The sequence below is a fragment of the Lactuca serriola genome, chromosome 8 (genome assembly GCF_051521515.1).
Source record: "Lactuca serriola cultivar US96UC23 chromosome 8, Lser_US96UC23_V15, whole genome shotgun sequence".
Lineage (NCBI taxonomy): Eukaryota > Viridiplantae > Streptophyta > Magnoliopsida > Asterales > Asteraceae > Lactuca > Lactuca serriola.
Window position 1 is genome coordinate 253,687,458 of NC_136415.1, and position 5,706 is coordinate 253,693,163.

The 5,706-nt window shown below is 31.2% G+C and overlaps 1 long non-coding RNA gene across 3 annotated transcripts; it reads right to left on the bottom strand.

Annotated features, from left to right (window-relative positions):
- Positions 1-1,930: 1,930 nt before the first annotated feature.
- Positions 1,931-5,409, bottom strand: LOC145069681 (uncharacterized). 3 transcript variants are annotated; one of them, XR_013689619.1, is made up of 2 exons: positions 4,953-5,409; positions 1,931-4,670 (listed from the first exon to the last, which is right to left on the bottom strand). It is a non-coding gene; the product is annotated as an uncharacterized LOC145069681 (long non-coding RNA). The 3 variants fall into 3 exon arrangements; XR_013689618.1 differs by having other exon boundaries at positions 1,931-4,673; XR_013689620.1 differs by having other exon boundaries at positions 1,931-4,688.
- Positions 5,410-5,706: the final 297 nt, after the last annotated feature.

Below are 5,706 nucleotides of genomic sequence, written 5' to 3' on the forward strand. Positions count from 1 at the left end.
AGTGAAAAAGGAAGAATTACTTACTCTTGTGGGGTGGGAAAATAGCTATTGTTGGATGAGTCTTGAGAGAATCTTGAGGAGTTTTCGGCCAACGAGGGAAGAAATGAGGAAAAATGAAGGAAATATATATATATATATATATATATATATATATATATATATATATATATAGGGAGGGGTTCACGACCCAACATGGGTTCACAGATGTTAACCTAGTTTGCGGTCGTGAACACCCTTTGGAGAGTTTTCTGTTTCGATTGCATTCCTCTAATCCCAAGCTAACACTTCTCAACATCCCACTCTTAAGTGTACTAGGCTTAAAGACTCTCAGACTGACCCTAAACAATAAAATGATAGTAGAAACAAGTCTGACTTTTATTGATTGAATTTTTGACTTACATAAAAAGATTTCGGGTTGTCACATGGTGTAGGTGGCTGTGGTTAGGGTTGCAAACGAGCCGAGCCAAGCTCGAGCCTGACCAGGCTCGGACTAGGCTTGTTTAAATATTTATAGCCTCGAGCTCGGCTCGTTTTGAGCCTTGTGGTACAAAGCTCGAAATCGGCTCGTTAATAATTGTACAGGCTCGGGCTCTGTTTGGGCTCGGATCGACTCATCTACGATATACTCTAATTTCCTAAAATGGTATTTATTAAATTATTATTGATTTTAATATATAAAACTAAAAATAATTTTTTTATTATATATATGTAGGCCCGTTTAGGCTCGCAATCCTAATCGAGCAAAGTAATAGAGGCTCGAGCTCGACCTCGTTTATTAAACAAGCCTAATATTAAGCTCGAGCTTGGCTCGGGCTCGTTTAAAATCGATATCGAGTCGAGCTTTTAGCAATTCGATCTCAAATAGCTCACGAGTAGCTTGGCTCGTTTGCACCCTAGCGGTGGTCTTGGAGCTTCACAATGTCCAAGCATGATAAGCAACGGAAATTGAAAAAGAATTTGTGCATCCCAATATAATTAGTTAAAAATAGAAATCTAGAAAACAGTAAAAACAAAAATGTAGCTTATGCAAAAATTTTATTATTAACGAATTCAAACAACCACCCACCATTTCTTACAAACTAAAACAGTAAACAGTCATATATATATATATATATATATATATATATATATATAGGTGTCATAAAAAACCAAAACCGAATAACCAAACCGAACCAAATGAATTTTGGTACATTTGGTTCGGGTTATTTGGTTTTCGATTAATTTGGTTTGGTTAACCGAATAAGGATACCTTATTCGGTTTGGTTTTTGGTTAAATTTTTATTGTTTTGGTTAAACCAAAAAAACCGAATATATATATATATATATATATATATATATATATATATATATATATATATATATATATATATATATATCAACATTTTATATATATAAATTTATTGATTAGTTACTAAGATTTCCATGTCTTTTTTGTTAGTAACCAATATAAAGTTATAATTGTTTTACATTTTGTATTAATTTTGCAAATTAACCAAATAACCTTTAGTTATTTCTTTCATTTTCATATACAGTTAAATTTATATTAACCTATCACTACAATTTGAATATGATATGTTATATATTAATGTAGTTTCTTTGTTTGGTAATAGTTTAGTAAGCTTTTTCTTTTAGTTTAATATTTATTCTTACGTGTTGAATTTTATTCGGTTTAACCATTAAACTGAACCGAATAAACCATAACCGAATAAACCGAAAACGATTAAACCGAACCTTATTTGGTTTGGTTATGGTTAAATTTAAAATCTAAAAAAACCGAAAAAACCAAACCGTTTTAACCGAAAACCGAAAAACCAAACCAAATAACACCCCTATATATATATATATATATATATATATATATATATATATATATATATATATATACTAGTTACGTTCAAGGCCCTTGCTAAGCACGACCCACAAAATATAATTTGGTACTTCGTAACATTGTCTGATTCTTGAACAAACGTAAGTACATTACTGTAATGTGTAAGAAATTCGAAGTTTGTTGTTGTCCCTAGTAAACAACCAAACAACCAAGTATGTTATTATTGGGAACGAAACGAAAATACATTCATTTTATGGTAAAGAATTAAAATAACATTGTTATTATAGGTAAAAACTAACGTACATTGCTTATATTGGAAAAAGGCGTAAAAGCTATTGCTATCTCATGGAATTCTGAATTTTCCCTTATTGCTTGGTCAATTCATCGGCTTGTCCATGGCTCTCATATTCTCTAAATAACTGATATTTACATAAGCATGCATATCAACTGTCAACTTTAAATTGTTGATGTCTAGAAGAAACTGCAAGTGTGTTGCTATTATGGTTATAATAATTGAAGTGTGTTGCTATTAATGGTCCCTTTTAAAGACACATTGTCTATTTTGGTAAAAATTGTAAATTTCATAACTGAATGGCGTAATTTACCCTTCATCTTTTAAACAACATCACAAATTGCCCACACACATACACATCATCATGCACAATAAGCATGTATTTATGTGGCAATGTGTTTGTTTCACCCGGTCTTAATAGTTTTACAATAAAGGTGTATTCTTAAAATAGAAAAAAATGAAAGTACAATGCTATAACTTGCTAGCTTTCTCATTTTGCAATTACATAAAAAGAAAAAGATATCAAAAAATCAACTTTGTAATAGAAAAAATGAAAGTAGATTGTTGTATTGGAAAACCAATTGTTCCTTCATGTTGTGCGTCAAGTTGACCATCCATAAGTTACTTGTAGAAATGGAAGGAAAAAATTAGTTTGTAAAAAACAAGATCTATTCAAGAGAACTTGTGAGCACTCTTTTGTTGCATACATATTGACCCTAAATATTCTCTAATAAATTTGAGGTTAGGTGCATTTAATTAATTCATTACTATTATTGCTACCTATAGAAAAACCATCACCTATTGACGATGCAATTTACCGTCGGCTACGAAAAATCTTGAATGAATAGTTTGACGATCAGCTGAACGTGTCTTTCTAACCAGGTCAACAACACCAAAAAGAAGCAACACCATGTAAGTCATATATTTTGAGTGTGATCCAATATTATTACTTAACAAGGCTTATTTGAATAACTGAAATGCAAGTATACCATTCTCCCCCATCAAACAAATACCAAAATTTAGTGTCAAATTTGTATCCTATCTCATTATAGAAGTAAAAAAATTTATAAAAGTTGCAGTGTAATTTCGATAGCTGGAACCCTCCCCATTTTTCCTAATATTGTTGTTTCCGAAACAAGAAACTATAAACTGTACTGAGAATAGAGGCTTCTAAGTAGTTTTACTGTTCATGGGTTGGATTTCAACCATAAAAAAGTGGACTTTAAAGCAAAGTCATGTGATTTAGAACAGAGACAATCGTTCGCATTGTTTTATTTTAAAGATTTCTTAAGCAAATAAAATATGAAAAAAACATATTTTATGCTTATGTAATGAGAACAAAACAGAACTGCAACTGGAAACATGAGAGATGGAATGGTGAGAAGATGAGGAATAAGACATGTGCGTATAAATATCGAACCATAGAATGTCAGTCAAATTTTAACGAAAATTAGAAATTTCTCTATTTTTTATGACAATAACTACTATATCAAACAAGTTAATGATTTAGGTTCTTAGTTTATGCAAAAGTTAATCCATTTTATGTTTGGGCTTTATAAATTCATATTATATGATAATTATAGATCTCATATTTGGAGAAACATATGGATATACATCTTCAACAGCAGAAAAACCGGTAGGAAGGGTTAAAATTTTTGATGCACACAAAAGTCTCAAAATATAGGCCCTAAATGTGGTTATATATCATGCATTCAGTTCTAGATTAACGTCACATATATTCTAAATCTACATATACATTTCAAGTTCACAAAGCTTATAAACAATTCATGTAGCATAGTTCCATCAGAATCTCAAATATAGTCATGCATATGATGCATTAAAAATAAGCATGACAAAATTATCAAAATAAAAAATTAATCATATTTTAAAAAAACTTTAACAAATTAATCCTTTTTGGTATCGTTGAGAACTTCTTCAAAAGATGCATTAAGAAAAAAACGGAAGAATTACCTATACAAGTTGTCTCTGACTATATGTTGTTAAAAGCAAGATTAAGTATCCCTGGGAGAGAAATATTTGCCCACAAAAACCAAAATTTTATCAATTGCTAAAATACCCAGAGATCAGTTAAAAATGCCAAGAGAAAATAACATTGGGTTAAGAAATATAGGAGTGCTACAGGGTTTAAAGCAGAATGTGCATTTCTCTTAAAGAAGACAACTTGCCATCTCAAATCCATTGGTGAGGATGATTCCTTCCACTTGCCAAAACCACAAGAAATAAGAGTGATAATAAATGGTTTTAGAATAACAAGTGTCAATATGTTCCCAGATCACTCAAAATAGAAAATCAGAGCATTTACTTGGTAACAAAGATCAAGGCAATCATAAGTATATGCATTTGGAATTTCTTTCATATACAAAAATTAGTATTTAGTAGATAATTTAAGGAAAATCGTGAATATAATATGATTATTAATAATAATACCTTCTCCAAATCATCAAGTCTCCTTATGAAGTCTAGACATCCATTCTCTCCAATGCCAATGAGAGTAGTAAGAAGATGGTGGTGGCGTCTTAATCAAATTTCCTGCTAATGGATAAAACCCTAAATCAGAGGGACAAGAATAATCAAGAGAGGGAAAAGAATACACAAGAGACAAAGAAGAATCTGTGTGTTAATAACAATTGAGGTCTATAAGATTAAATTATATTGGTTGGCCACCGATTAGGGTTTTTTCTGTGGAAAAGTGGTCGAAGTGTTTTTTGCAGAGAACGCCAAAATTATGGTTAATGGAGAGCAGGAAGCCGGAGTTTACAATATATTTACGGTTAAAAATAATGTAGAAATCAAAAGCAAATGAATTCTAACCTCTGTTAAGAATCCATGAATCTTATTCAATCCCCAAGAGACGAAAATGAATAAGCGTGCTATGTAACCGCCAAGTTGGGTTTTTTTCTGTAAAGGATGTGGTCGGAAGTTTTCTTAAGGGGGAATCTGGAGTTATGATTAGATGAATGGAGAAGGCGGACGATATATTCACCGGAGGGGATGAGCGTCTGAATCCAAAACTCTTGAAGATATAATAGATACAACACAATGGAATGTGAGTCGTTATGAGTCTGATGTTATAATCCATGGCGTCGTTTTGTCGTTGTCGAATGAAACAGGTGAAATTGGAGTAGGCGGAAGGATAAAAATCGGGTTTATTTTGAAATGCAGGGAGTGAGGCGGTAAAGGGGAAGCGACGACATAAAGGGTTGGATCGTTAGATCCGGTAAGTTGTATCGTTTCGAGGCGTGGAGGTAATAGAGATGCGTGAATTTGTTGTTTGAGGCACAACAAAATTAGGGCTTATATATATATATATATATATATATATATATATATATATATATATATATATATATATATATATATATATATATATATATATATATATATATATATATATATATATATATATATAATTTCCCCTACACTGCTTGCCAAAATTTCTTATCGGGACCGTGACATTATTCATATTTGGAAACTCAACCTTGTCTACATAATTTTCCATTTTCGTTAACCAACTTTATAATAGATGTAATCTTGTAATCTCAGTGTTTAACATTTATCACATTGA